This window comes from Cyprinus carpio, chromosome A5 (genome assembly GCF_018340385.1).
Source record: "Cyprinus carpio isolate SPL01 chromosome A5, ASM1834038v1, whole genome shotgun sequence".
Taxonomy (NCBI): domain Eukaryota; kingdom Metazoa; phylum Chordata; class Actinopteri; order Cypriniformes; family Cyprinidae; genus Cyprinus; species Cyprinus carpio.
In genome coordinates this window covers 3,317,870-3,341,856 of record NC_056576.1, presented here as the reverse complement: position 1 = coordinate 3,341,856, position 23,987 = coordinate 3,317,870, and the positions used below count along the sequence as shown (strand labels likewise).

General features: G+C 38.0%; 3 long non-coding RNA genes across 6 annotated transcripts; all 3 read right to left on the bottom strand.

Annotated features, from left to right (window-relative positions):
• Positions 1-2,376: 2,376 nt before the first annotated feature.
• LOC122142182 lies at positions 2,377-11,623 on the bottom strand. The gene is made up of 3 exons (XR_006158420.1): positions 11,401-11,623; positions 6,103-6,150; positions 2,377-2,591 (listed from the first exon to the last, which is right to left on the bottom strand). It is a non-coding gene; the product is annotated as an uncharacterized LOC122142182 (long non-coding RNA).
• Positions 11,624-12,957: 1,334 nt separating this feature from the next.
• Positions 12,958-15,088, bottom strand: LOC122142184. The gene is made up of 2 exons (XR_006158423.1): positions 14,391-15,088; positions 12,958-13,196 (listed from the first exon to the last, which is right to left on the bottom strand). It is a non-coding gene; the product is annotated as an uncharacterized LOC122142184 (long non-coding RNA).
• Positions 15,089-17,413: 2,325 nt separating this feature from the next.
• LOC109088958 lies at positions 17,414-23,889 on the bottom strand. 4 transcript variants are annotated; one of them, XR_006158416.1, is made up of 6 exons: positions 23,775-23,889; positions 23,234-23,336; positions 22,973-23,132; positions 22,746-22,863; positions 18,950-19,001; positions 17,414-17,613 (listed from the first exon to the last, which is right to left on the bottom strand). It is a non-coding gene; the product is annotated as an uncharacterized LOC109088958 (long non-coding RNA). The 4 variants fall into 4 exon arrangements; XR_006158415.1 differs by having other exon boundaries at positions 23,781-23,887; XR_006158413.1 differs by having other exon boundaries at positions 23,234-23,880.
• Between the last annotated feature and the right edge of the window lie 98 nt (positions 23,890-23,987).

Below are 23,987 nucleotides of genomic sequence, written 5' to 3'. Positions count from 1 at the left end.
ACACAAATTTAAAAATAATCACACATGTAACAGTTATCCTAATTTAAGACACATGGTCTAAAATGCAAATCAGTTGTAAAAACATAAAAGACCTTTTGGTTCTTAAGGTTCCAGTGATCACGTCAGGGTCACAACTGGCTGCAGATAAACATTCACAAAGACCCCTAAAGGGGGACACACCCCCTTCACAGCAGAACACAATTCTACAAAAGTTTTCAATCTTTCTTGTAATACAAGTGACTACTGTGAAATTGAGACCATTTTATCAATTGCACAAAGACCTTTAAAATGACACCAAACATGAAAAGTTTACGATCATGAATCCTGAAGATATAGTCAATGTTTTATGTGAGTGTAACAATTGGAATTGGCAATCCATTCTCAATTTGAAGAAAAGTTTTGTTTTTCTAAGAGGACCAATATAGTGTTTCAGGAATGACAAATGCAAGTGTAAAAAAAAGTCGATGCTGTGATTGAGAATGTTAAAGGATGAAAACAAAAATCTGACGAGCCAATGAGCTGTGCATTAAACGATTTAGACTAATTCAGAGTAGCTTAACAAAACTACAGCAGCAGCAAGTCTGTTAGTGGAATATATTTAGCAGCTTCTACGGTTAAAGATAAAACTTAATGTTAAAAATATTAAAAAAAATATTTAATCCATTATTATTTAATTATTGTACCATTAATAATTAACTTAAGTATTTAACCCTTCTGGGCTGTTGGTGTCTGGGAATTTTTTTTTTTAAATGACATGAGACTTCGTGACTTCCTACAGTTGCTATACTTTATACTTCAGTGCAGTAAAGGTAATCAAATTTGTAAAATAGTCATTTTACAATATATCCAGAAGCAAGACATGAAAAACACACACATAAAAAAAACTAGGGAGTGGACATGGCATCTGAGCTGATGAGTGATCCTCTGCTGCCATCTACTGGTTATAAAGCAATTTCATGTCATTTTCATCTTAAAAGTAATTTTTTTCATGTCTCTTAGTGAATTTTAGTGCACAGCTGGAGAGTTTAAAAATATACTTTAAAATATAACTTCATTAAGGAGTTCACAGAATATATTATTTGAAAGAAAAGTAACATCAATCTGGATCCTGCAGAGGATACACAAAGATAAAACAATAAAAGGAATAATTTCTTAGTTCTTAATAAAAGAGTGTAACAGTGTTGAGACAGTTCTGTGGTCCCATGATGGCTGTTTTCATATTCGCGTACTTCTGCGTGAGACAAGCATCGGTCAGTTACATGCATGAGACTTCTAAACCTCATGTTTCCTGTGTTTCAGCGGAGTCAGTATCCTCAATATTAGAAGGATTACTGTAATCGTTCATACTCAGTTTGACAGGTCATAGCTCTCGTCTCCAGAATAAAAAGGACGAGTTGAATGCTTTTGGTCACTCTCCTGTACGGGCTCGCTAGCTGTAGTTTCCTCTCTGGGTGATGCCATCATCTTACAGCATAAAAGAATGAGAAGAGAGCAAATGAAGAGTGAGAAAGGTAAGATCAGTCCGATGTGAGATCGTTTTTCATTGTTGATGTCCTCAGTTTGGTTTCCTCCTGCTTTGGTGAGCTTCTCTGCATGAAATTAAAGAACAGAACTAGCACACGGTATTTGTTTTTTCTTTCTTAAAGTGCATTTTTATTTTGGGAAACTTTGGCATTTATTTCATATTTCAGAGCTTAATATGCTTTATAATTTCCTGAAATCTGGATCCAGCAGCAATGTCTATTGTCTGATTTGTGAATAAATCATTCTTTTCAGTCAATTATTTTTATATTCACTTAAAATCTAGTTGAGAACTAACAATACAATAGGCATTGCACATAATGATATATCAAGTGCATATATTCATATGATGAGATTATCTAGTCTTACCGATCACATGCAGCATGTAGGCGTGTGGGTATCCTTTAGCCGTCTCATCTCGAACGAAGCAGCGGTATAATCCTGCGTCTGTCTGTTGGACACCAGTGATGGTCAGAGACACATCACCGTCTCTGTCTCCGTCCTCTGTCAGCGATACTCTCTCCTCATAGCCCAGGCCTGGGATTGGGGCTCCTTTTGTTGTGTAGTACAGAGCTTTTTTTTCATTGTGTAGCCATGTCACATCACTGACACCGCTCTGAGTATCCGCATAACACGGAAGAGTGACGTTTCTCAACTCAACAACAGTCACGTTTATGGGAACTATAGGGAAAATATAAAAATGAAGCTACATTACTTACAGTAAGTTCAACTGCATATGCTATTTAATGCATGTTCTGAAGCGTCTCTAATGTGAGGCAAACAAACACTCACCTACGACCTCCAGGTTAACATGCTTGTCAATGCCGTCACAACTGCACACGTATTGTGTCCCAGGTCATTGTATTTTGCTGACTTGAGAAATAGGGAGTTGTTTTCTTCATGCATGACGTTGAATCTTTGCCGAAAGCTTTCTTTTATGATGCATTTCCGCTTTTGGCAGTCGGCAACAGTTGCTTCTATGGGGAAGATCTTACGCCACACGACGTTTTCACAGTTGCCGCAGGGAAGTGATGTTGGGTGATTCAGCACCACAGAAACAGAGGAAGCGCCTTTAAATAAAACAAAAATAGTTCGTAAATGTCATCAATTCCTCAATCACATACAATTTGCAGAATCTACAAGATGTTACTGCTGTGATTAAGCTATTTGACACCACATTTATAAATATACCACAAAACACACACACACACACACACACACACACACACACACACACACACATACATACATACAGTACATATACAGGTGCTGGTCATATAATTACAATATCATCAAAAAGTTGATTTCACTAATTCCATTCAAAAAGTGAAACTTGTATATTATATTCATTCATTACACACAGACTGATATATTTCAAATGTTTATTTCTTTTAATATTTATGATTATAACTGACAACTAAGGAAAATCCCAAATTCAGTATCTCAGAAAATTTGAATATTACTTAAGACCAATATAAAAAAAGGATTTTTAGAAATCATTGGCCAACTGAAAAGTATGAACATGAAAAGTATGAGCATGTACAGCACTCAATACTTAGTTGGGGCTCCTTTTGTCTGAATTACTGCAGCAATGCGGCGTGGCTGGAGTCGATCAGTCTGTGGCACTGCTCAGGTGTTATGAGAGCCCAGGTTTGCTCTGATAGTGGCCTTCAGCTCTTCTGCATTCTTGGGTCTGGCATATCACATCTTCCTCTTCACAATACCCCATAGATTTTCTATGGGGTTAAGGTCAGGCGAGTTTGCTGGCCAATTAAGAACAGGGATACCATGGTCCTTAAACCTGGTACCGGTAGCTTTGGCACTGTGTCCAGGTGCCAAGTCCTATTGGAAAATGACATCTGCATCTCCATAAAGTTGTCAGCAGCAGGAAGCATGAAGTGCTCTAAAACTTCCTGGTATACGGCTGCGTTGACCTTGGACCTCAGAAAACACAGTGGACCAACACCAGCAGATGACATGGCACCCCAAACCATCACTGACTGTGCAAACTTTACACTGGACCTCAAGCAACGTGGATTGTGTACCTATCCTCTCTTCCTCCAGACTCTGGGACCCTGATTTTCAAAGGAAATGCAAAATTTACTTTCATCAGAGAACATAACTTTGGATCACTCAGCAGCAGTGCAGTCCTTTTTGAAGCGAGACGCTTCTGACGCTGTCTGTTGTTCAAGAGTGGCTTGACACAAGGAATGCGACAGCTGAAACCCATGTCTTGCATACGTCTGTGCGTAGTGGTTCTTGAAGCACTGACTCCAGCTGCAGTCCACTCTTTGTGAATCTCCCCCACATTTTTGAATGAGTTTTGTTTCACAATCCTCTCCAGGGTGCGGTTATCCCTATTGCTTGTACACTTTTCTTCTACCACATCTTTTCCTTCCCTTTGCTTCTCTATTAATGTGCTTGGACACAGAGCTCTGTGAACAGCCAGCCTCTCATAAATTAAACTTTAAATATTGTTTAAAATTTAATTGTTATTGATTTACATCTAAAAAAAATAATTATAAAATAGCAAAAAATATATATATTTACGATTTAGATGTAAGCAAAATCTTAAGACGTCAATATAACCCTTCTTATTAAATTATTATTGCTAAATTAAATTATTATTATTATAATTCCATCCATCCATCTTCCGCTTATCTGGGGCCGGGTCGTGGGGGCAGCAGTCTAACAGAGACGCCCAGACTTCCCTCTCCCTAGTCACTTCCTCCAGCTCTTCAGGGGAGATACCGAGGCGTTCCCAGTCCAGCCGAGAGACATAGTCCCACCAGCGTGTCCTCGGTCTTCCCCGGGGCCTCCTCCCGGTGGGACGTGCCCAGAACACCTCCCCAGGAAGGCATCCAGGAGGCATCCGGAACAGATGCCCGAGCCACCTCAACTGGCTCCTCTCGATGTGGAGGAGCAGCGGCTCTACTCTGAGCTCCTCCTGAGTGGCCAAGCTCCTCACCCTATCTCTAAGGGAGCGCCCAGCCACCCTACGGAGAAAGCCCTCTCCCTCTGCTTCCTCAACGGATGACATGTCGGTGGGGTTGAGGAGATCCTCGAAGTATTCCTTCCATTGTCCTACGATATCCCCAGTTGAGGTCAACAGCTGGCCACCTCCACTGTAAACAGTGTTGGCAGGGCACTGCTTCTCCCTCCTGAGGTGCTATATGGTTTGCCAGAATCTCTTCGAGGCCAACCGATAGTCTTTCTCCATGGCTTCACCAAACTCCTCCCAGACCCGAGTTTTTGCCTCCACAACCACCCGAGCTGCAGCCCGCTTGGCCTCCCGGTACCCGTCAGCTGCCTCAGGAGTCCCACAAGCCAGCCAGGCCTGGTAGGACTCCTCCTTCAGCTTGACAGCATCCTTTACTTCCGGTGTCCACCACCAGGTTCGGGGATTGCTGCCTCGACAGGCACCAGAGACCTTACGGCCACAGCTCCGAGTGGCTGCATTGACAATGGAGGCGCGGTTCCAGAACCCAAGCTGTGCGTGGAGGTGAGCCCGACTATCTCCAGTTGGTACCTCTCAACCTCCCTCACAAGCTCAGGCTCCTTCCCCGCCAGCAAGGTGACATGCCACGTCCCTTTATGCCAGTTTCCGTGTCCAGAGATCAGGTCGTCGGGGGCCCCTGCCTTCGACCGCCGCCCGATCCACAATGCACCAGCCCCTTGAAAGTGAAAGTCGTGACATTTGTCAAGTATGGTAACCCATACTCGAAATTGGAGCTCTGCATTTAACCCATCCAAGTGCACACACACAGCAGTGAGAAGTGAACACACCGTGAACACACACCCGGAGCAGTTGGGCAGCTATACATCCAGCACCCGGGGAGCAACTGGGGGTTCAGTGCCTTGCTCAAGGGCACTTCAGCAATGGGTATTGAGGGTGGAAGAGAGCGCTGTTCATTCACTACCTCCCACCTACAAATCACTACATCACCTATAAAAAAAACTCAGACCATCTGATAACAAGACCAAATCTAAAAACATCTTATTGACCCCGAACTTTTGGCTGCTTATGATTCCTCCCGCAGATGGTGGGTCCATGGGAGGTCGGCCCCACGTTGCTCTTTCGGGCTAAGCCCAGCTGGGCCCCATGAGGGGAGGCCCGGCCACCAGGCACTCGCATTCGAGCCCCTGCCCCGGGCCTGGCTCCGGGGTGGGGCCCCGGCTGCGCCATGCCAGGCGACGTCACGTCCTTGTTTTTTGATTATTCATAAAGGGTTATTGAACCGCTCTTAGTCTGACCCATCACCTAGGACCTGTTTGCCTTGGGAGACCCTACCGGGGGCATATAGCCCCAGACAACATAGCTCTTAGGATCATTCGGGTACTCAAATCCCTCCACCACGATAAAGTTGCAGTTCAAGGATTATAATTCGGTAGTGACAAATTTGGGGAGAGGAAAAATAATCCAAAACATCCATACATACAAATTCTTTGGAAAAAGACGTTTTTAACTCTGACTTTGAACCAATTCTGTAGAAAGGCCCACATATATTTGCAGAAAAACATTCTTTAATTACATAAAAATATATATATTTAATTGCATTAAAAGAAAATAAAGTGACCTACCAGTTAGAAATAGTGCAAGAATCCAATAAATCTTCATGGCTATATTCACTGAAACATAATTCAAGCATTAAATTTCATGTTAGTGAAATAAATGACAGTTTATAGACTAGTAAACATTGAAATTCAATTAAAATTTACCGTCAACTACAGACGTTGCATCCATTGATTCCGCCATGTTAATCACTGACACGCCCCCAACTCGTATAGATCGGGGCTTAAAGAAAATCCCGAGCTCCCCACTGGTATTTACGACATTGTGGTGGCGTTCATGTGCATTCAACTCGTAAATACGATCGATACGAGATGACTTGAATGCACCATTATTCCATGTGTTCCATGTGCGGTTCAATATCAACCAATAAGATTCCATGTACGATGTCGCTTTTTCATTGGTCAGTCGTTGAAGCCTATTTCTGATTGGTTGTTTTGACAGCGTTTATGCATAGACAGTAAAAGAAATGGACACAGCGACCCCGTTGGATTCAACGGAGACAAGTGAAGTCAATTAGAAGCACGCACTTCCTGGGGGTCGAGCGCACTGCGCAGACTCAAACTGAGCTTGATGACGTAGATGTCATTTCATCTACACATATTAAATTTATGACGCAATCGTTAGCCTATTTTTACAAAAACTGCTTCTACGCCACCAAATCTTGCAGATGTTGTTGAAAATTTTGTCCCGGTGCTTTTATGGACTCTCTATGGGCTTCTCCCTTGACTTCATGCCTCCACGTCCCCCCGATAGCCTCATAGACAGTAAAAGATTGCCTGCGAGCTTCTCCTCTTGTCCATACGGTAATTTCTCTAATGTGCGACAGAGAGTCTCAGGTTATGACGCAATCGTTAGCCTATTTTTACAAAAACTGCTTTTACGGGGCCATAACGTAAGATACAAGGTAATGGAGCCTTTTATACATTTTCGTGTTACTTTGAAATAATGAATGGACAAATTGAGTCTTTAAAGTTGTAAAGTTATTCGCTGTCAAAGTGGTGCCAAAATGAATGGGAGTCAATGGAATGCTAACAGCAGGTGGGGGTCCGCTAGCCAATGGGGGCGCCCAGGGATGCTTCAATAAAATATGAAACCCTATGGCGGCATTTTAATGCCAATAATAACCTAGCACACAACTGATGCTTGCGCGCGTGGTAAATCACATACGAAAAATCAAAAATAAACAGTATTCGAGGAAATGGGAGCCCGCGCGCGCGCGTGACATGTCCTCTGCTCGAAATACAAGCCCTCGCGCTCGATCTTCTCACCTCTGCTCGCGCAAACAATTTTATTTTTGTCAGTCGTGGGGCGGGGCTTGCTGTTTTAGTTGTTATCTCAAATGTCATTGGTTATTCCCGTTTTCTTGAAGTCAGTATTGGACGCCTATTAGAAGATGATTAATAATTCACTTGACTTGACACATGGCTTCATCAGTGGACCAGATACATGTGAGTTATCATTTCATTGCTTGTTTTATTTCTTGTGATTCTTTATTTAATGTAATTTAATGCATTGTTCATAGAGTAGATCTTTTCTAGATACTTGATTAACTGGAAGTCTTCTGATTATTAGTGACTCACATATGAACCCTTTTTACAGGCTGTAATAATACATACACACACACACATATATAAAGCTAAAGTGAATGACAGTGAAGTGTTTAAAAAGTGTTTTATCTTTAATCTTTTAAATAGATACATAGTAATATTTGAAGGTTAGTTTAGTCTGTCCTATAAAACACAGGTTTCATCAGGTTTGCATTTGATTTACAGTGTTACTAGTCATCTACTATCAAGACCAGTCCATTCACTATGATGTTTATGAAAATTGATTCCTGTTTATTGAAAAGAAACTTGTAATACATTCAATCCCAATGTATTAACTTATGTTCTTTTTGTTGCATTTTTTTTTTTTTCCTTTGTAATTGCAGGTTGTGTACATGAATGCAGCAAATAACAACCGGGCCTCGACATCATACCAATTATTCTCAGAAGCAGTCCAGAAATTTGGCATACTGTCAAGGCAAGTACAGTACAGAAAAAATCATTTGAATTTTTCTTTTATTTATTTCTTTTTTTTTTTCTCGGAAATGTATTGCATTTTTTTTCTTTAAACCAGGGTAAAAGGAGAACAAGTACTGGAGGATGTACAGATTGCTAGGTTCATGATTTCTTCAGGAGGCATGGACCAACATAGTTTCATATCTGGTAAAAGTGTCCATAATCAAAGGTAAATACATATGAGGTACGGTGACCCTGTTTTAGTTACCCTTTCAGCACACTGCTGTTTGTGTTAATCTAAGTGGATTTTAAATTATGTATTTAACTGGTAAATCTTCAGGACATCAAAGAGCCGTATCTAGACTGGGTCATAGCTGTTATTTATTTTTTATTTTATTTTATTTTTTTACCCCATATTTGTAGAAAAAAACCTGACAAAGCAAATCCCATTCTTTGACAGGAAAATTAGCACCAGTTGAATTCAGCAGGTGTTTGAGTGTCCTCAACCCATCCAAACTCATACAGGATTAACATTCTTGAACAACTGCTCTGAAATGTAGCTTCTAGCTACTAGCTTCTCTAACCTTGTATTCTATTTTTTTTAATTATAGAATTAACAAAATGCAAAAAAGGCCTCTAACACTAGCTTGTTCTACTCTTTTTCTATTCTAGCTGTTTTCTTTTTATTATATAATACATATTTTTTAAACTTGCTATGTGCACTGACTTGTTATAGCACTTATGTATTATTGCTCTTTTGTTGATTTTAATTTCTTCCATTGTCCTTATCTGTAAGCCGCTTTGGATAAAAGTGTCTGCTAAATGACTAAATGTAAATATACATCTTCACAGGCATCATAAGAAGCTGCTATGCACCATCTAGATTTGGCTCTTCAATATCCTAATGATTTAGCCGTTAAATAGATAGTTAAAAATCCACTTAGACTAATGCATAAACAGCAGTGTGGAGACAGAGTAAAGACAGCAGGGTCTCCATACCTCATATCTCTCAGATTAGTACATTTTGTGTGTATCAGTCCAATGTGCCACAGCTGCTCTGAGCTTCGAGCTGCCTTCTGAGGAGAGTGCATGAAGAGTCCAGGCTTCTGCAAATGTGTTCAAGTCTGCCTGGATGCTTGAGAGAAAGGTGTACTGTACACTAAACAGGTCCTCAATAAGTCAAGCAGTCCTTCGGCCTCCAGCAAGTGCAGCATGTCTGAGTCCTTGATTCTGACATCACACCAAATGCATTCAATCCTATTAGAAACAGGTTTAAAACAGATCAGTTATTTATTAATAATTGAAAGATATTTTCTTACATAAAAGTGGCATTAAAAGCTACCTACAGATAACTAAAGTTACTAAATTTAGGACTAAATGAAATTTCAGACAACTGTACTTTACCTTTGATTATGGACACTTTTACCAGATATGAAACTATGTTGGTCCGTGCCTCTTGAAGAAAACATGAACCTGGCGATCTGTACATCCTCCAGTCCTTGGTCTCCCTTGACCCTGGTTTAAAGAAAATTCAAATGATTTTTTCTGTACTGTACTTGCCTTGACAGTATGCCAAATTTCTGGACTGCTTCTGAGAATAATTGGTATGATGTCGAGGCCCGGTTGTTATTTGCTGCATTCATGTACACGACCTGCAATTACAAAGGGGGAAAAAAAAATATTGCAACAAAAAGAACATAAGTTAATACATTGGGATTGAATGTATTACAAGTTTCTTTTCAATAAACAGGAATCAATTTTCATAAACATCATAGTGAATGGACTGGTCTTGATAGTAGATGACTAGTAACACTGTAAATCAAATGCAAACCTGATGAAACCTGTGTTTTATAGGAACACAGACTAAACAAACCTTCAAATATTACAATGTATCTATTTAAACGATTAAAGATAAAACACACACTTTTTAAAAACTTCACTGTCATTCATTTAGCTTTATATACTGTGTGTGTGTGTGTGTGTGTGTGTATTATTACAGCCTGTAAAAAAGGGTTCATATGTGTATCTCTTATCATCACAAGATTGCAGTCACTAATAATCAGATGACTTCCAGTTAATCAAGTATCTAGAAAAGATCTACTCTATGAACAATGCATTAAATTACATTAAATAAAGACAAAAATAAATAAAACAAGCAAATGAAATGATAACTCACATGTATCTGGTCCACTGATGAAGCCATGTGTCAAGTCAAGTGAATTATTAATCATCTTCTAATAGGCGTCCAATACTGACTTCAAGAAAACGGGAATAACCAATGACATTTGAGATAACAACTAAAACAGCAAGCCCCGCCCCACGACTGACAAAAATAAAATTGTTCGCGCGAGCAGAGGTGAGAAGATCGAGCGCGAGGATGTGGGGAATGATCATGCGCGCGGGCTCCCGTTATGAGAATCCTTATAATTGCCTAATTTTGTGAATTTATTTAGTTACAAAACCATTCTTTTGTTTGTTTTGTTTAATATTTTAATCAAACATTTTAAAAAACAGATGCCTCAGCTTTTGATGGACTGATCAGACTATTTCTTCTTTCTGTGATTATCTGCCCTGTTTCACCCCCCTCTCTGTTTTTACATAATGGTATGATCCCATATCCTCACATCTGATTGGCCGCGATGCGATTGCTGACTAATCAAAAAAGTTCTGCCTTGAGGTAAGCAGCGAAAGGAAAAAAACTGGGAGCCGGCTCTCACTCGATGCGAGCCGGCTCTTCTGAATCACTACAAAGCATCGGCTCTCAGAGCCGCATCTTTTGCGCGTGACACATCACTAGTTGCTTAATCTTACTGAACTCGCGAGCAAAGTGTACGAGCCTGGTAACTCTCCGTCATGTAGCGCGCGCCTCAGTTTGTCGCGTACTTGATGTAGGCACGATACAATGATATTTCCGAAAAAGTGGATCGTGCAGACATTTTAATCGTTCACGATCAAATAACGTCTTATCGCACACCCCTAAATCCAATAAGACAAAGAACTATTTTATACCAAGTGCAATTCGGTCGCTAAATTTGCATAATTCTTGATCTAGATAGTGTAACAGTGTTTTTAATTAGTAGCCTAGTTTGTATTGTTTATTCGTATTTGTATGTGGTGTTTACCTGGCTGTAAGACAAGTTTGTAGCTTATTATTCACTCTAAATAAGGTACAAAAGGGTTTTAAAGTGTACCGCACAGGTGACAGCTTTTCAACCATTTTTTCTGTGTAAATAAATACACACTGTTCTTAAAAATAAAAATACGACTGGATAAGATTAATGATAAAAAATATCATGATAACGTTACCTGTTTGCATCACACGAGGTCCTGCGCTTCAACCAAATTCCAGGGGATGAATTCTCTCCAAAAAGTGGAAGAAGTAGAAGAAACTTTCGAAAAAAGTTTTCTGATGTCTATATACGTGACATAAATCCAGAAGCTTAGTCGTCGACCTGTTCCTCGCTATCCCTGTGCGCGCATTTAACTAACGAAACTGATCTCGGACAGAGTCCTGAGACCGCTATGGCCGGACTTACCACTGAGCTTGAGTGTGCTGCAGCACATTACACGCCAACCCAATCAGAATTCATCAATAAATACCACCACAACCATAAATCAAGAAATATTATAAGAATAACGACAAATAAAAATACATTAAAGAATTACTTAATTACTTCAAATATTATAATGTGGGATATTCTGTGCGCAGTTGGATGGTTGGAACTCAGCTGGCCTATTTCTCCGGTTAGAAAGAACTGCAGCTACTCCAGAGTGAACATGTCCAGTTTTAATGTTTATTTACGTGAATATGCATAAAATGTGGTTTCTGTCAGAGAACAAATGAACATGAAAAATATACATGTTATAATATGAAATGAGAAATGACAGATGCAAAGATAAAACTATATACGCTATAGGAATTCTGTATAGAACTATATAATTGTCTGAGGCAATAGTAAACAAACTAAACAAGAGCTTATTTTAACATACAGTATGAGCACTAAATGCAGCCTTATTAACAGACCGGGACTGCTGATGCTTACAAGTGGTGTCAAATTACACCGTGTATCTGCGCGCTGTTTTAGCGCTCTCGTGTGCTCATTGTAATAATTATTAAAATGCTGGTCAGAGACTGAAAAAATATTTACATTTACACACATGACAAGCAGTGCTTTTATACAAATAAATATGCATCTTTAATTGCAAATAAATGAATGATTTGTCGAATACGTGAGGGTTACAGCTATTGGATTTATACCGATGCAATCATTTCCCTGAGGTAAAATAAACTGAATTACGCTATGACACACTCTGAAACACATCTACTGTGATAATAAATATTATTACTTACGGAGTTATTAACGCACAGCAATACCACACTAAGGAAAAACAGACTTTAAAGGAATAAAAGGTAACTCCGTATCAAACTACTATGCTGGATGCTGCCGAACAGATAACTTTTGCGCATGCACCAGTCTGGACAAGTTCGACTCGCGCATGCGTGAGGCAGGGAACCTTGAAACCTTAATATGTGCTTAATTACTGCTAATATTCATGATCACTAAATATTATTATGGCTGAGTGACCTCAGAATGATCACTAAATATTATTATACACTCTCAGAAAGAAAGGTACAAAACTGTACCATTTAAGGTACAAGTGGCCGTCGCTGGGGTGGTACCCTGAAGGGTACAATTTTGTACCTCTAGTCAGAGGTACAAAATTGTACCTTCTAGCTTTGTACCCCAAGGAACAATTTTGCAAAGAAGGCAAAAAAAGTATACCTTATTAAAAGCATCCTCAGGATACTAACCATTTTGATTATTTTGGTGTCTGTGTGCATGCATAAATAAATACCTTGGCTTACAAATATACAATTTTATTTAGAAATGTTCTTTTAAAAAGATTTCATTACATCTCACAACAGCAAGCATGTCAAGAAAAAACTAGCTCTTCAATGAAAAACTCAGTAAAGTAAAAGCGGTCCTCCTCATTCGATCTTCCACAATGTGAGTCTCTGACTGTGTCCTTCTATATTGGTCCTGCAGGACTTTCACATGTCCCTCTATTGATGTAGCATCCTCTCCAAGAGCATTAATCTCCTTGTGCATAGACAAAAACAAAACAGATAGAATTTTATTTCTAGAGATGCACCGAAATTTCTGTGCTGAAAATTATTGGCCAAAGAAAAATGGCCAAAAATATGAGCTGAACATATACGCAGGTTTCACTCTCTGTCTAGCTGCTGTCACTGAACGGTGTGATGCTCCGCTCAATATTTTGCTCCATAAAATTGGGTTCCGATTGTGTACCGCTCCAACGAAATAACCAATTTTCTGTGCATCTAGAATTTTTCTGTTTCGGTTTTGGCCAAGAATTTTTATTTTGGTGCATCCCTAGTTATTTTCGATGCTTCAACAAATTCTAACGGACCCTCTGATGTCACATGGACTACTTTGATGATGTTTTTATTACCTTTCTGGACGTGGACAGTATACCGTACATACATTCTCAATGGAGGGACAGAAAGCTCTCGGACTAAATCTAAAATATTTAAAACTGTGTTCCGAAGATGAACGGAGGTCTCACGGGTTTGGAACGACATGAGGGTGAGTCATTAATGACATAATTTTAATTTAATTTCTTTGCAACTGCTAATTTGAGAACAATAAACTGGTAACAAGTGTAAAAATATTAACATTATAAAAATATGCTCTCACCAAAGGCCTTGTAATTTCTTTGCAACTGCTTTCTTCAGGTTGCAGAGACTTTTTTGAATGACCAAACTTCTGTTTAAGTCTTCACGTTCCCTCATTTGGGATATGAATAAAAAGACTGCAGAAAAATAAAATCTCTCCGTGAACACACGTTACCGGAAAAAAAACTACAGGAGAGAATTTACATTTTAAAAGTGAGAGAGAGACCTCCCCCGCTTACCAACATCTGAAAATACTCTCATGTTTGTAACGAATAAATATTCGCTTGGATGCTGTCCTTTTACTTAATTAATCACTTGCTTTGCCGTATCTAACGTTAGCCTACACAAAATGGCTGTGTGATAAGTAGTGCAAAATGACGTCATACTCGCAAAGGCGGGAAAATTTGCCTCAAAATGTAAAACGTCATCACTAAGTACCGTACAAATGTTAATATTGCAAATATATTCCGTAATGGCCATAGTTATTATTATTTAAGCAACAAGGTATGAGAGGCGGATAAAAAAAGATCACGGATATCACCGGGAAAACCCTCAAGAAAACACTTCAAACTTTTAAAAAATGTAACAGCATACTCACCTTCAAACTTTTTCCTCTCCTCTTCAGTGACTTCGATACCAAATTGTATTCACTCCTTTATTAAGTTAGCTATAGACATTCTAGCCAGCTCCATCCTGCAGGCCAACGTACGTTACACCAGCCAGTCTGACACGAGCATTTTTAGCGGGGGAACATCAAGTTCAACAAAATTAACCGAACATGGCGTCAAACGTGTATAAATAAGATTATATAACATTATTTCGCATTTACCTGAGAAATATTAACTCCAAAACAGACTCCGCGTTGAAAACCGTGCGAGGTTCTGTCAGAGCACGCCAGCATCAATCGCCTAAACTGACCGACTCAATAGAGTTGTGACTAGTGATGGGATTTATGGCTCTTTGAGGGGATCCGGATCTTCGCGATCCGTTCCTTTCAAAGAGCCGTTCAAAAGAAAAATTTCTATACAAGAACAGTATCACAAAAGAACATTTTTAATGTTTTTAAAAGAACAAGTTTTAAATGAACACAATTTTTTTTTTTTTAACTGGAGTAAGCATGTGACGGCAGCGTGCACACGTCATGGCTCCGCTCCTACCCAATGACAGAGGCACGCAGGTTTTTTTTTCCACTGGAGTACTCACGTGAAGGATGCGTGCACAACTAATAACTAATATCATCACGCTATAAAGGGTTGGCCTGCGCTGGGTGCGCCCCTCCCACTATAACTGTTCTGTCTCGCGGAGGAGCTCATTTGTGTGCATCTGTGTGAAACACGCATAGGAAAAAAGAACGACAGAAAGAACGGCTCCCCTCCAGCCGCGACTCGGCTCCCATCGTCCATGTTTATGAGCCGTTCAAAAGAATCGGTTCGTTCGCGAACGTCACAACACACAAAAATTTGTGTTCATTTAAAACTTGTTCTTTTAAAAACATTAAAAATGTTCTTTTGTGATACTGTTCTTGTATAGAAATTTTTCACTAAAAGCTGTTTTGCACAGACATTCATTGCAGCCCACTTTGTTATTGTTCATTGACTTGAAGGGGCTGATGTCCTATTTGCAAAGTTTACAGTAGTAATAGTATGTAGTATGTAGACATTTCCATTTTATTTATTCTAATTTTATCTACTTTAAATATTCACTCAGCCTCCCCCACATACTCCAAATTCACCCCAAATAGACTCATTTGTTTGTGCTGGTAAAAGTTTCATTTGTGCTGCTTTGGTTTTTAAAATATTAGATAATGAATTATAGACGATGACGTCACTCAACCCCCCACATGCTCCAAATTCACCCAAAATAATCTTCTTTGTTTAATTTGTGCCGTCAAAATGTTCGTTTGTGATGCTTCGGTTTTTTAGATATTTAGGTCATGCTCCAAATTTACCCCAAATAATCTTCTTTGTCTGTGCTGTATTTTTATTTATTTATTTTTGTATAATATTTGTAATGTTTGCACATGCTCAAAATTGACCCCAAAAAAGCTTGTACTTTAATTATTCTCACATGCTCAAAATTTACCCCAAATAATCTTGTTTGTTTGTGCTTCGTTTGTGCTAGAAATATTTTCGGGTTTGCTACTGTTTTTTTAAAGATTAATGCGCGCTTGAGCGTGGAATAGGCTATGCCTATACATTAAAAGGATGGTTTAATAGGTTATTATTAATCAATTTAATATAAACATGGGAGTAGTTGACTAGGAAAAAAAAAATCTTTAAAAAAACACAGTAGGAAAAACGAAAATATTTCCAGCACAAACGAAGCAAAAAAAAAAAAAAAAACTTGGGGTAAATTTGGAGCGTGACCTCAGAATGACCTATAAATATTATTTTAATATCTAAAAAACTAAAGCAGCACAAACGAAAATATTACTGGCACAAACGAGGCACAAACAAACGAGTCTATTTGGGGTGAATTTGGAGTATGTGGGGGGGCTGAGTGACCTCGGAATGACCTATAAATATTATTTTAATATCTAAAAAACCAAAGCGGCACACAAACGAAAATTTTTACAGCACAAACGACTGAGACTATTTTGCTGACGTTTTGCGTTGGGTGGGGGGCCAACTTCACGGAGGTCTCGAACCTCGCTGGTTTGTGCCGTTAAAAGAAACAACCATGACCTCTTCTTAAAGATAACAGAAACATTACTCTCCTCCCTGTTTAGTTCGGCCGCAGAGTTACAAAAAAATAAAATAAAATAAGAATCCTTAAAAATAAAAAAGTGCTCGTGCTGCCTTAAAATTTTAAGTTTAGTCAGCTCCAAGTTTTAATAACTTCTTATTTCAAAGTTGACTAAGCATAAATTACAAGGCAGCATTAAGTTGAAATGGTGAGACCGGTTTTTTGTTTTTTACTGCGGGTTTAAATCGTTCTAATTCGCTTGTGCTCGATTTGTGCCATTAGAATACTAAACATATTTCCCCTAGGAATAACAAATATATGCTAATTTGCACTGTAAATAAATTCTAATCTTCCCAACTCAAAATTTTCTAGTGACTGGTCACATCTAAAATTTTCAATTGGCCCAAGTGAAATTCTGTACATGTAATTTTATCAATTGTAGCAATAGTCTGTTAACATTGGCTCAATGAGAAATAATTTGTTAAAACAATTGAAAAGAAATTAGTTTACCAACCCATGTTATTGGCCCAATTATACATTTTAAATTGTAGTAGCATTCCTTTTTTAGTTTTACCTAAACTAAAATGTATTTTTGGTAAATTTATATTAGTAAAGCAACTTCACTGTATTGTTTATTCCCCGTTGCCCCAAAAGAAAAAAAATATATATATTAAACACTCAAGCCATACTGCCACATTTTATTTAATACATTTTATTAAATCTACAACAGTATTGTGAAAATACCTTACATGGTAAATACATTGAAGCATTTCTGCACAGTAGACCTTAGTAGATAAAAATCATGCATTTCAATTCAGGATTCCAAGATACACAAAAACTCATTAGACCTTAGATCTTACATTAACAAAACCACAATTATTTTAAAAACATGTCCCTAAAATCACAGTTGTCACAAGAAAATGTGGTACCCCCCTGTTGCCAGTCTTTGGATGTACCCTCCACAAATGTGTTTTTAAAGCTCCAATTGTCTTGAAAATGAAAACACATTCTAGGTGTAGACATGGAAAGGAAGTTGCAATAACTGACCAATGGCAAGTTCTGTAGTGCTTGAAAATTAGGTCTTGGTGAGGTGATGAAAACTTGCAGAAGCGGCACTGCATGGACTTCTTATAAACCTGCAAAATAAATAAATGACAAAGCTGAAAGATGATACTTTTGCATAAAAAAGGCTTTCTAAAGATAGAGCTAAATGGGGAAAAGTTGTCAGGCAGTCTGTACAGCAACTAATGGAAAATATAGCAAACTGTGGACTGTGTGACCAGCATGCTGGTGATAGTCAAGTCCACACTGCTGAAAGGGAAAAAGACCCAGAGTAATATTGATCAATTACTGTTACATCTTAAAAAAAAAAGAGTTAGAAATCTTTAGAAAAAATTAATTAGATGTAAAATTATGTAAAATAAAATTTGTTCAAGTCTGTAGAGATTTTCTGAGGGAGGGGTTTGGCAAAACTGGTTCCCAGACTAATGCCCATTTCACACACACTCCATCTTCACCGCATATGTTAACCGGTTAGAGCTTTCACACTGCAAGTGGATACGGTCCGGCAGTGTGTTCCAGGTGCGGTATGTCTGCAGCAGTGCGGCGTTTCCGCATTGAGTCTATTTTTTGCTGTGCTGGACCCACTGAATTAAAGTGACAGCACATTGTTCGCATTAAAATAAACATGTATTGACGTGAAAATCTAGTAATTTCACCACAGATGCACATAATTTAAAGTCTACTCTTGTTAAAAAAGATGAAACGACCTAATACCCTGATTTTAAAACAAAAGAGAAAGATGAGAATCGGCTGTTTTTGTCAAGCCTGTTGTAAGTTTTAATTTAAAATCTATCTGATTTCTAGTAAATCTAGTAATTTCACCACATATGCATTTAATTTGAATATAATTTATAACTCTACTCTGTTCCAAAGTCATGTACACAATATGGCGTATCTCAATGGGATGCAAGCGGCGGAAGTGATCTCTCGTGCGTATCTCTATGCCATATCATGTAATTTGACCTCACTTACCAGAAGTGATGGTGTGGGGACGGCTGATTTGAGGTAAAATGTGATATAAATACTGTCACTGACACATTGATGTCTGACACGAAATGATCGATTTGTGTGAGAAACCCAACAGTATTTAATTATTAATTAACAGATTTCTATTAATAAATAGTGATTTAATTAACATTACGTAATTCTGAGCCTTATAGCTTGCCATACATGTACTGCAACACGCACATAAGCACTGCAGACGGAGTATGTGTCAAACGGTTGTTAACACAAAATTGCCAACCACTTTGTAAATTATGCAGCCTGAATTACAGTGTCACAAATTTTAGAAGCGTCTCATGGCGGCTCTCAATAAAGCAATTTAACACAATTTAAATATCATAAGAGCTAAGGGTATTTGACACGAATATAGTATGAACAAATATGCAATAAAAACTTTTAAATACTCACTGTGAAAGTCGTAACGTTAGTCGTTCCGTTGAGTCAGACCTACGATGTTTGGCTACATTGAGAGAAAAAAAAAGTTATAACAGAAACATATAACTAATACCTAGTGTCTCATACATTTAACATAATCACAATATAGTTTGACAAAATTATTTAGTTCAATAAATAGAAAATGAGATATTAGTATCGGGCTAAATTAGTTTATAAAAGGCTATCATGAAACCAAGGCGTGAATTCACTGTTATTCTGCAAAATACAATGTTATGTAGGCTATGGAAAATATTGTAGCGCACAGACTTTTCATAGTTGTGAAACAAAGTAAGTTCGGAGCATTGTTCGGAGGGCCGGGACAGTGTTCATCTCATAGACTGTCTTCGTTCTGATTAAAAGTTCGGACATAGAGCTTCCTTTGTCTGTCATTTTTCAGACATTACAATATACTATGTCCTCAAGTAAAACATTCGGAGAGTCGTTAATTCGTTTAACCTTACCCAATGCTAGTGTAATGGCCGCGGTAGTGTAACATTAATGCCCATGTTTTACGGTTTTATGCTGAAACATTGAGACCTGTACTCGGTTTAACGTAAACAAGACTTAATAAATACATATTTCAGTACTAACCATAATGATGTCTGAACTTCTGTCGTCGTACTTCAGCATCGACTCCTCAGTCTCCTCACTCTCCCGCGCAGATACATTTGAATCCACTATACCAACGGTTTCTCTCAGTTGCATGCGCCTGTCTGGCATGCGCATGCGTTTTTTTTCTCCGCAAGGCTTGTTCGGCAAACACAGATATTTAACTGTTACTTGATAAATTGGCTGTTACTTGATAAATTGGCTGAACACAATCAAAAACCAATCAAAAAACATTTAATATGTTCAGTGAATCTATTTTTTTAATTTTACCTTTAGACCATAAAAACTAAAATTACCCCAATGCATCTTTTTGTTTGGGGATAATTATTTGAAAGCAATTTGTTGAGTCAATATTTTTTTTCAGTTTTTTTTTTTTACAGTGTAGGAAGCTCTCAGTCCCTGCCAACGGCTCTGTTTGATTTTGCTTAGAGGTTTTTGATTGCAAAATATTAATAAAACGTTTTACCTCTTTTATATGCATCTACAGTAGGCCTATCTATAATTTTTTGTGGTCTTTTTTCACACGTTCAGTATAGGTTAAGGCTATTATATCTTTGAGCACTTTTTTTACAGTCCATTATGTACTTTTTGTCTTATTATGCAGTGCGGTAAATAATCGTTTGTAAGGGGAACAGAAAAAAGTTAACATAATATTAATATAATAATATTAGCTGTTAAATGCAGTAATACCATGAAAATACAGTTACATATAACCTATAGCTAATGGCATATTAAGTGCTTCTGCTTTCCTCCCTTTTAGATAGGCCTATTTAAGAAGAATTTTAGGTACAACCAGGATTTCATTTCACGCACAAATCGAGCACAAATAAACGCGGCATTTGGTGTGGAGATCACCTGGAATTAGGCTATATGACCTAATTAATATTATTAATATTAACGAATATTTGTGGGGAATAGACCTAGATGTTTGATATTCTAATGGCACAAATCAAACACAAATGAAACCGAATGATGCTGCCTTGAAACTTAAGCTTAGTCAACTTTGAAATATGAAGTTAGTAAAACTTGGAGCTGACTAAACTTAAAATTTTAAGGCAGCACGAGCACCGTTTTTATTTTTATTTTTTATTTTAAACTAACCCTCCACCCAATACATACAGGAAGGAAATTAATCTTTCATATATAATAAAAGAACATGTCATGTTTCTTTCAACTAAACAAACAAACACAGAAGCAGAAGCAAAACAAACGATTGAGACTATTTTGCTGACGTTTTGCGTTGGGTGGGGGGCCAACTTCACGGAGGTCACAAACGAACTGCACCGGTTTGGAGGGACGTCACTGACCCTTTATGAATTAGTTATTTTTGAGGACGGAAAATAGATACAATGCAAATTTGAACGGCACAAATCGAGCACAAACTAATGGCACCGGTTTGGAAGCATTTAGATTGCATGGGGTGTAGAGTGACGTCACTGTTCGTAAAAAGGTAATTTTTTTTTATATACAAGAAGCGGTCATAGTTACAGGGTTTCTTTTAACGGCACAAACCAGCACAAATCGAGCACAAACGAATGACACCAGTTTTGTGCGATTTAGACGAACTGGGGTGGAGAGTGACGTCACATCTCACATGGTCAAAAAAAGAATGTCTAATATCTCAAACACCAAACCAGCACAAACGTTAATTTTTGCTGCACAAATCAGCACAAACGTAGCACAAACGAATGGCATAGTTTTGGTGATTATTCCTTTTTATGGGGTGCCAACTTCACGGAGGTGAGAGAAATGGATTTCTGTTAAGGTAAAACAGTTTGTACTTCCCGGCATTTTTTGTTTGAATAGATCAGTGCTTCTCAAACCTGTCCTGCAGACCTCCCTCCTCCCACTGCTCAATTTGGGATGATTCCCCCATGAGACACACCCAATTCAGGTCTTGCAGTCTCTATTAATTAGTTGAATCAGGGGTGTCTGATGGGAGGGGAGGTTTGTGAAACACTTAATTATACAGATATAATTTGTTTTTGTTCATCTTGTGTAAAAATAGTAAAAAGAAAAAAAAATCAGACAGACAAATAGAACATTTATGAGGGTGAATTTTTTTTCACCATATTTCCATATATTTCTGAAAACAGTTTAAAAGCATATAAATATGGCATACATTAAAGCGGTAACGATTTTACTTATTAGACTGTTCTTTTCCTAAACATATGAACATTCTATTTGTAAGGGTAACGGTGTACTCAACATTTATGCAATGAGGTGCTGTTAATTAAATGATTACACACTGTTTTGTCTGCATTTCTCAGCATTGAACGCGTTTGGCGTTTCTGTGCCAGAACATGTCTTTACATTTTCACCTAATGTATTACAGCAATAAAATATACAGTGTCCATAAACTGTAACCAATTTATCCCAGAATTCTCAAGATGAAGACTCTGACTGGGACATGACCAGAATCCCTGACCAGCCATCTGTAGGAATTCTAGTATACCTCCAGTAGATTACACACTAACCGAGGAACATCACTGCCCAGCTGACTCAACCTCACAATCTCAAAACTTTGGCAGGGACAAATGTTTAGCAGGATAACATTTTGTGATCCTTCATTCTTAAATGACAGTGAAATGTTTACGATGTATTCCCAACATATTCAGAACAAAACCAGATATAGTACAAAATGAAACTTTTGATAAACCTTTAATAAAATAGTCTTGTTTTGAAAGTTTTCTTCCTACAGTAAACAGAAAAGTCTTAACATGGGTTGCATGCAGTACAATAGAAAATAAAAAAAAATACATTTTCAATAAACACAAATACAATAAACTCCACTCTGAATAAATTCTAGAGACTGTTGTGTCTATCATCATAAATCCATTGAAATCAGCATTTCCAGGAATACTGAACACAGCACATCAGGCACCAACAATCATGACGTTACACGGTACTGTGTACCTAATGGTTTTAGAGTAAACTACAAACCCATCAAGCATTGCAGATTATATTACTGAATTACAAACTATGGAGAAATGCAACTATTCAATTACATTTGTTGTTATATCTGTAGAAACGATGTATTTTAAGTTTGTTGCAATATATGTACCCACAATTAAAAGAGCCTGCAAGTGTTAATGTAAGGTTGTTGTGCCCTGTTGGCTGACATAAGCCCATGTGTGGTTCGATACATTTTGTTTCTTACCTTAGTATAGCCTCTTTGTCGTCTGGTTTAATCAGACCAGTATAACCACAACTAATGATATCACTGGTCCAAGCAGAAAGATCAGTCTCTTCTTCCACCTGATATGATGAAATGCATTCTTTTATACACATACACACACACACACACACACACACACAAATATTTAAATACAAATGGGTGTTGTGCAGGCTAAGAAAGAAATTTATAAGTAATTTTTTTTTACTAACTTTTGAATCAATTCAAAGTTCAGCATCATCCACATCATCTTTAGTGAGATTTGCTTCATCCAGATCTCCTGCTGAGAGATAATCAAAGCACCACTGTCTCAAGAAACAGGGGGCTGGTCCACCCTGAGCAAGGCTAACGGAAAACACTTCTCCTGCAGTCCTGAAAGAGAAAACAAAGATTCACAAAGATCAAGCCTGTTAAAACATAAATAACATGTAAATACAACAGGTAGTATAACTAAAATAAAATAAATTGCTAACCTGAAATATCCCTTTTCCAGATCACTTAAGGAGTAGATGGGGCTCGTCCCACTCTGGTGTCCTTGATGCTCAAAGAGGCGTTTCTCAATCTCACCAATCAAATCTATAAATGCACGTACACATTTTGTAGGAACTACATATTAAGAAAAAGCTATTTATTCACTTCAATACAATTTATATCCAATCTCATTTCTAATTGAGCAATGTTCCCATAATGGATTTATAACAGAGCACAAACAGACACTAAGTAACCACAAACGGAAAACAGTGCGATGCTGATTCTTGAATGGTCATTGCTTAGTTTGTTACAATCTTGAATTTGTACAACCACTGAGGAAAAACACTTTGTTGTCGTTTAATTTTGACATTGTTGAACTTTGTTTATTTTCAGGTGGTTTCCTCGTTCTCCTCCTCCAGTTCTCACTTCCATAATGTGAAGTGTTACAGTGGTGCAACCTCACAGCCCAGTCACACAATTATTATAGATTCCCAGATTTCTAATACTTTATCCCTAAAGGCCACCTCCATGCCCACATCTTACCCTTACAATTGAGTGTAGCCAATGGTGAGAAGAATGCAATTCTGGGATGTGGGTTGCTGCTGTTTTGGTAGAACAGGGGGACCGACACAGGCAGGTGGGTTTAATGTTTTTGATGATTTTTTAATACGCACAATCATTTTTTGGGGACCTATAAAAGAAGTAAAAATAAGTATATAAGTTATATGACAAGAATAATGTAAAATAAAAGGATTA